Source organism: Apteryx mantelli, chromosome 2 (genome assembly GCF_036417845.1).
Source record: "Apteryx mantelli isolate bAptMan1 chromosome 2, bAptMan1.hap1, whole genome shotgun sequence".
In the NCBI taxonomy this organism is placed as follows: Eukaryota; Metazoa; Chordata; class Aves; order Apterygiformes; family Apterygidae; genus Apteryx; species Apteryx mantelli.
In genome coordinates, this window is record NC_089979.1 from 170,935,978 (window position 1) to 170,943,075 (window position 7,098).

The window sequence follows — 7,098 nt, forward strand, 5'->3', positions numbered from 1 at the left end:
TCCTCCAGAAATGTCTCCCCATTGAACTATTATTTTTGTGTGTTGTTGATGCTGCTTCTTGCCTGCATTTTCTGCATTCCTTACAGCCTCCCGTATCTAAAGATGACTCCCCTTAAACCTGACATCTTTTGCAGCAGTCGTCTTTATTGCCTCCAGTCTTCTGGAGTCTTTTCTTTAATGCAGCTGCTTTCAGCCTATAAAGCAACACTGTCAGTATTTTGGCTTGGCAGCTTTGTCTTAATACTAAATGCAACCTCTTCATCCATCTATCCATCTTCAATTTGGACCACACTCATGGCCAAGGGCACCTCACCTTTCAAATCCATCCTCGATTGAACCGTGAGTACCAGCTTCATTTATTTATTTATGACCATGTAAGAATTGCCTTATCCCACAGTTCCATCTCTGCTGGGTTTCACCCTTTTACATCTTTTCCTTTGTCCCTGGTCCAATCACTCCGTTATATTGACATTTATTGCCAAGCACAAATCAGCAACTCCAAATCTTGACATTTATCCCATTGCACAAATGAACAGCTCTGATCTCCTAAAGCTACTAAGAGTTGCTTCCATTAAGATTTTTTGCCATCGTACATATCATCTCCAAAAGCTAACGAGATTAAGTATGGGACATTCAGTGCTGCATTTTTCAACTCATTTAGGAGCTCAGACATCTTGTCCAGTCAGCATGTGTAGTAATGCAGACTTAGCCCTCTGCTACTTAGTCACAGTGCATGCTCATGGACACTTGCCACAGGTCAGCTTGCATGATGATTTACTGACCCGTGGTAGCTTGACCATGGTGATACGGTAATTTCATTGCATGCTTCAACCCTAGTGTCCTCAATGCCCAGTTAAGAGCATATGATGAAAAGTTACAGTGATTAAACCCAAGTATCTACATGAATGCTCAGGACTCTGCAGCAGTCTTCATTCACAGCTTGTGACTTTTTCCCCTCGCACTTTTGTCTTAAATATGCAACAATTTGAACCAAAGCATTACAGAAAGTGGCAAATAGAGACCTTTTGTGAAACCAGTGAAAGCGACAGAAATTCAACCCTGTTTTTGTTTCTTTCTTCCAAAGCAAGTTCAGCCTGGTTTGATGCAAATCTGCGTATAAGTAGCCATAAACTGACAGCAAGTGCTCCCATTTCTAACCTTCCTGATACTGACTGACAGCAAGCACATGCTCCTACATCAATCCAGAGACCTAGGCTCTCCTGAGGCACACAATTGCCTCTAGCTGGGCACCTGGTATGTCAGCTCATCCCTTACCTTCATGTATATTTAGATCTTTTTTCCCCTCCCACAATTGTCACACAGTTTTTTTACCAATCAACCAGTTTCTTCATCCTTGCTGTGTTTTAATTTGCGATTACTTGGACATTTAAACATCTAAATGTCTACTGCATGTTGCATCTCTATGATGTTTTCTACATAAGTGGTACTGCAGTTAAAGGAGGACCCTGGAATCCATTCCATTTCCCAAAGATGTTAATCCATGCTGCGATCTTGAGAAAATCTCTTAATTGCCCTGTCTCAGCTACTCTACTCTGAACTGGAAATATTACTTCTATTTAAGAAGGGCGATGCCTTAAGTGCTTTGAGATCCCCAGAGGAAAGAGACTAACTGGAAGGGAAAGCAGCAAGGATCTCCAGTTCCACGGCTCCATGCTCAGTACTGTTAAACTCTGACTTTGGTTCGTTGCTTCCAATTACAATTATTCTGCTGTTGTTGCAGTAGAGCCAGTCCTATGCAAGGGTGTCACATGAAGAGATGACTATATACCGCTTGACATTCCTGCTGGAGACTGGCACTGGGGACAACACATGGGACTCAAAACCTGTGTACGATGTGGAAAAACTGGTGCCTTCACCAGCTGTAAAGGAGAAGGTGGATTCTTACTGCCTCACCTTCAGATCTGTATTTTTATATACTGTATTCTCAGAGGACCCTGTGCTTATGATTAGTGCTGACTAATACCATACGCTAAACTTTACCAGCCTGCTGAATGTCCTGAGGCTCTGGTGCACAAGATGCCCTGTGGCTGGTCATGAGACAGGGAGTCAGGCTATATGAGGGGTTGCTCTCCATGGCTGTAGATGGGGAATACGCCTGCAAGCATGGCTGTCTTCAGAGCTGAGCCTCATGAGAAAACACAGTCCTTGGCTGCAGAGTAAAGCCTCTCTCTTGCCTCAGGACTCCTCATAGATGCCCAGCCACAGTCAAGAAAGTGTGGAGCGTCATGCTGCTGTGTGCAACGCAGCCCTTCAAGTGCCTCAGCAAAGCAGAGGGAAGGACCATTACCAATGAGCGAGGCTTGACTGAGCAGGAAGTACCCGTGTGAAAAATCTTTGGGCCTCCAGAACTGCAGGCCCCCTTCCCTGCACTGACAGTAGATCCTTTGAGGGCTTTCTCCGAAAACTGTCTAGAGCAATAGCTACAATCAACCTGAAACCCATCCCCTCCAGACATCTAGAGAGCTAACCCTTCCTCTCTAATCCTGTCTGGCACAACCCTGGGGAACTCTCCTGAATGGGCCCATGCCCCACCAGCCATGCCCCTTTCCATATCTTCTCTCCTTTCTTGATGTATACTTAAAATTTATCCAGATGTGCAGGATTTCAGCAGAAATCCCACAGTTTCCCTTGCTGAGGGATATTTTCTTTATACCTGACTCCCTTTCCAAGATGCCCAGAGACAAGACTGGTAGGAGAGACCCTTTGGGGAGCTCAGTTTTGAAAAAGAGGAAAGCCATACTGAGAACTTCAAAAGGAAGTGTCTCCTGTGATTCAAACTGAGGCTATGCTAAAGGTTGACTCCAGGATCAGTAGTAAGCGAGCAGCTCATGGTAACACAGGAAAGCCAGAGCCAAGACAGGAAGTGAACTTAGATCTCCGGGGTCTTCTAATTAGACAAAGTTTTCAGAGCCTAAAATGGTGCCCCAATTGCTCCCCAGGGCTTCTTCCATTTCTGTTCTTTATTGCCGGCTGCTTTGTAACCAGTATAAAGAAATCCTATAGTTTAAAAAGGAGGTCCTTTAGTGATGAGTATTGCAGATTCCTACCACTTCGATTCTCCCAGACTCATCTACAAGATCACACCACTCTGAATAGACTTTCTCCTTCATTCAGCTGTTTTTTTTTTGAGCATGAGATGCCCTAGGTCCAGTACCTGCACTATCAAACAAGGGTAGCTGGAGCAAACGGAAATAAAGTTGCACCAAGTGATACTGAGTACCTAAGACAGTTTAGAAGAGACAAGCTCAGACAGCAATCCTATCCACCACAAATGGAGTGTAATTGGGATCCCACTGGGAAACAAAGCACTCCAGACTCAGTAGGAAACATCCTTCATTAAGAAGGGACTAAAATATGGTTTATATTGCACAAATAGGCAAGTAATTGGAGAACAGCTCCAATTCACTCTCTCTGGTATCCATTACAGCTGTGTTTTAACTGCACTTTCATGGGCTTAGAAGGAAAGGGCACTGCAGGGAATCAGATGAGTGTGCTTAGGAGACTTTTTAGAAGGGAAGTGTTTTTAGCTTCTATCAAAAGGCTGTTGTCGATTCAAATCAGGCCTTAAGTTCAAATATGAACCAGTGAACGTGTTTTGCTAACAACTGTTCTAAAAGGTCATTAGCAGGTTTTTAAGTCTATGATTTACTGTAACACAACACATCCCAAAGTGAGGGATTGTTAACCTCTGATCTTCTAAGCCATTGTCTGAGAGAACAAATGTTTCTTGTTGGTGTGCGTGTCCCCACCATATCTCTGCTGCTCTAGCACCACAACATTCGCCTAGACAACCTGTCTGACTAGTATGGTTGAAGCTCTCTGAATTCTGATCATGACAGATGATCACCTTTGCTCTCACCATACCACAGGTTTAGTTTGTGGGTATCGGGTCAAATAGCTTTAAGCATGAATTTCCTGCAGAACCATAACTCACCTCCTGGATTTTACAGTAAGATATCTCTCCTACTATGCATCGACCCAATATATTTCTCAGGTAGCCCCCCAATCGTTGCAACATCTGAAAACTTCATTACCTGTAACATTTATCCTCTCAACATGGCTATAAAATGTGGCTATCCCCATTTCAGAGGTGGGAAACTGAGGCACAGAAAAAAAATTAAGAACTGGATCTGCAATGAGACTTCAATACCTCACTGTCCAACACTTAACTGTCATGGAAGCCATCATATCCCTGTCCAGTTTCCGCCTAAATGGTCACTCTGGAGAGGTTTCTTCAACAGAAAGTATGCACCTCTACAGCTATTTACCCCAGCATCTCCCTATAGATGTTGAAGAACTACTCAATACAGTCAAGAGCTGAGGATGCAATTCCCCTTTTCTCAAGTATCTAATATAGGTCAGACAGATTGCATCATAAATGTTCCTATTTCCTTTCAGTGACTCTAAAGTGAACCTGGGGTGACAAGTTTGGACAGAGAAGTCAATGCTATAGATATCAAAAGCCTACAGAGAGCAGGATGATGGGCTGGAGACTCTGAGGCATTTCTAGCTCTATTTTATTGGGTTCTACTTATATATCAAAGGCCAGGTGTTTCTTTAAAGGGATGGTCCATTGACACCTGACTTCCAGGATAAAATGAAGGCAGAGCTAAAACCTCCATGGTGTAAAGAATGGTCAATGCCACCTACATTATTGATGAGTTTCTGCCTCCTCCAAAATGTCCTGCAAGGTGACTGTGTGATCTGTAAGGCAGCTAGGTGGCAATCTAAGACTGAAACAATCCTGAAGGCTGAAGAGACAGATGCAGCTATGGGTTGCAGGGCTCTTCCTCTGTACTAGCCAGATCATCAGTAAGCCACATAAAGAAAGCTGACAACACCACAAGATAAGGCTATCATGGTTACTTTCCTGTTTTTCACACATTTTCTCACTGACCCCTTGTGCTTCCCTTCTAGAGCCTTTTGAGGGGCTGGAAACCAGAACACTTTTCATGTTGCATCAAATACACTCCTTTAGCTAAATCCCTTCTTTTTGTAGACATGCACCAAACAGGACATTCTCACATCTCTTCTGACCATTGATACAATACAAGCCAGAGAACTTAAATTCAAAGACCCCCTTGTTAGCCCAGATAACTCTTTAAGACATGCTATCCAGAAAGACAACCAGGCTTGATGTGACCTCTAGAAGAGGATTTAAGAGTACATTTCTTTTGTCAGACTTGTCATTAGTGACCCAAAACATAGAAGCAAGTCAAATTAAAAAGAAAGTTACTGTTTATGAATGGAGAGGAAACTCTGGAGAATTCATAGTTCTTTTTCAAATTCCCTTTTAATTATTAATTCATTTTAAGATTTTTTTTTTTAATGGAGAAGAACACACAAAGAAGTTGACTGCCCCCAAGCCAAATTTAAATTGAAAGAAAATGTACACTTTCAGCTGGCAGGAAGAATTTCCACTTAATTGTTAAAACGAAAATATTTTTAAGTAAACAAAAGCAGTTGGGGTCATATCCCTTACTTAAATTCTTTGCCAGATCATGATATGAATATGCTGAAACTACAAAAGGATCCTGTGGGCTACATCATAAAAAGAAATGAAACGGCACAACCTTGCCATTGGGCAGGCTCGTGGTTTATTATTGCAAGGGAAAAAGCTAAGAGAGAAGCCAGGACCTTTCTCTTGGACCACAGCACAGCTTGGTCTCTACACACTTCATGTGCTCTCAGGTAACCTCAGGACTCTCAGCACATACGGGTTAGCTAACTACTTCTTTGCAAAGAGCATTGGAGAGCAGGTTGCCTGAGGGCTGTATGTCTAAAAACACAGCTGTTTGTTCACAGCTGTTATTTATACACAAAAGAAGTGCTGGAATCCCTTGGTCTAAGCTTTAATCTTGACTCCTCAATGCTGTCTGTGTTGTTTAATCTCCCTATGATACATACTCCTTCCTGAATCACATGAATCTCTCATACTGCTGGAGCTGTAGGACTCGGAGCCTGGGCTGCAGAACTGGAGCCTCTATTCCAGAGCGACCACCTTTTGAACCCTTTTCTCTTGTATTTCATGAAATCTGACATCTGCACTCCGCGTGCAGACTCCCTTATAGGGAGAGTCCGCTGACAACGTGCTTGGATCCCCAGTGCTTAAACGTAACTTAAGTAACTATCCAGTTCTCCTTTGCCATTTTGATAGCTACAGAATATTGTGTGTGGGAATTGCTGCCAGTACATACTGCTGCCCTTCAAGAACTCATCAACCCTTCACTATCCAAGGGTTACGGGATCAGGGCCCCATAGTAGGCATTTAAATCAAGTGCCCTTCCCCAACTTATAATTGGGCCACAGTATCTGTTCCTGTATCAAATCCACACAGCATTTTCCTTCAAAATACCTCAAGGCAGAAGTAGGGAAGCGGCAATGTTCCTCTCTTATCTGTGGGGAAGCTGAGGTGCTGGATGCTCATCCAACAGGAGGCAGACAGAACAAGGTATAGATATGAGATGTCCTGACTTTGTCTCATATCTCCTGGGGATGAGGCCACTGCTGTGAAGTCAGCTGCCTAGTGCCATTTGAGATGTCTTCGAGTGTCTGACATCCATACAGCAGCTGGCACATGTGGCAGGACCATTGCAAGACCCACGTGCTGCTGGACTGGCAGCTGGAGGATACCCCACAGCACCTCAGATGACACTAGATGCCTACATTTAAGAGATTGAATCTTACCCCCACTCACATCTTTAATGCCAAGGAGCTCTGAAACAGCACTACAGAAATGCTTGCTACTCAAGTTACAAAGTCCTCCTGGCCTCCTGTGAAGCATTCCCTCGCTAGAAAAGGGAAGTTCAGGCAACATCTGTTGCATCTTCAGAGTACAGACATTCAGAGAGCTTGGACATGAGCCCACACCAAGGCACATGCCTGCAGAAGCTCCAGGGCAGGACAACTGGAGGTTCACATCTTTCCTTATCACAGGCCCAGAGCCAGCCCTGCCTGCAGGGCTGATGAGATGGGCTTGGCCAGGACTACACCTGCTAGGACAAGTTCTCTGCCACTGCAACTCCCATAGCAGTGGCAGCGGGGCCGGTGTGGGGCAGGCAAACCACCCAGCTCCTT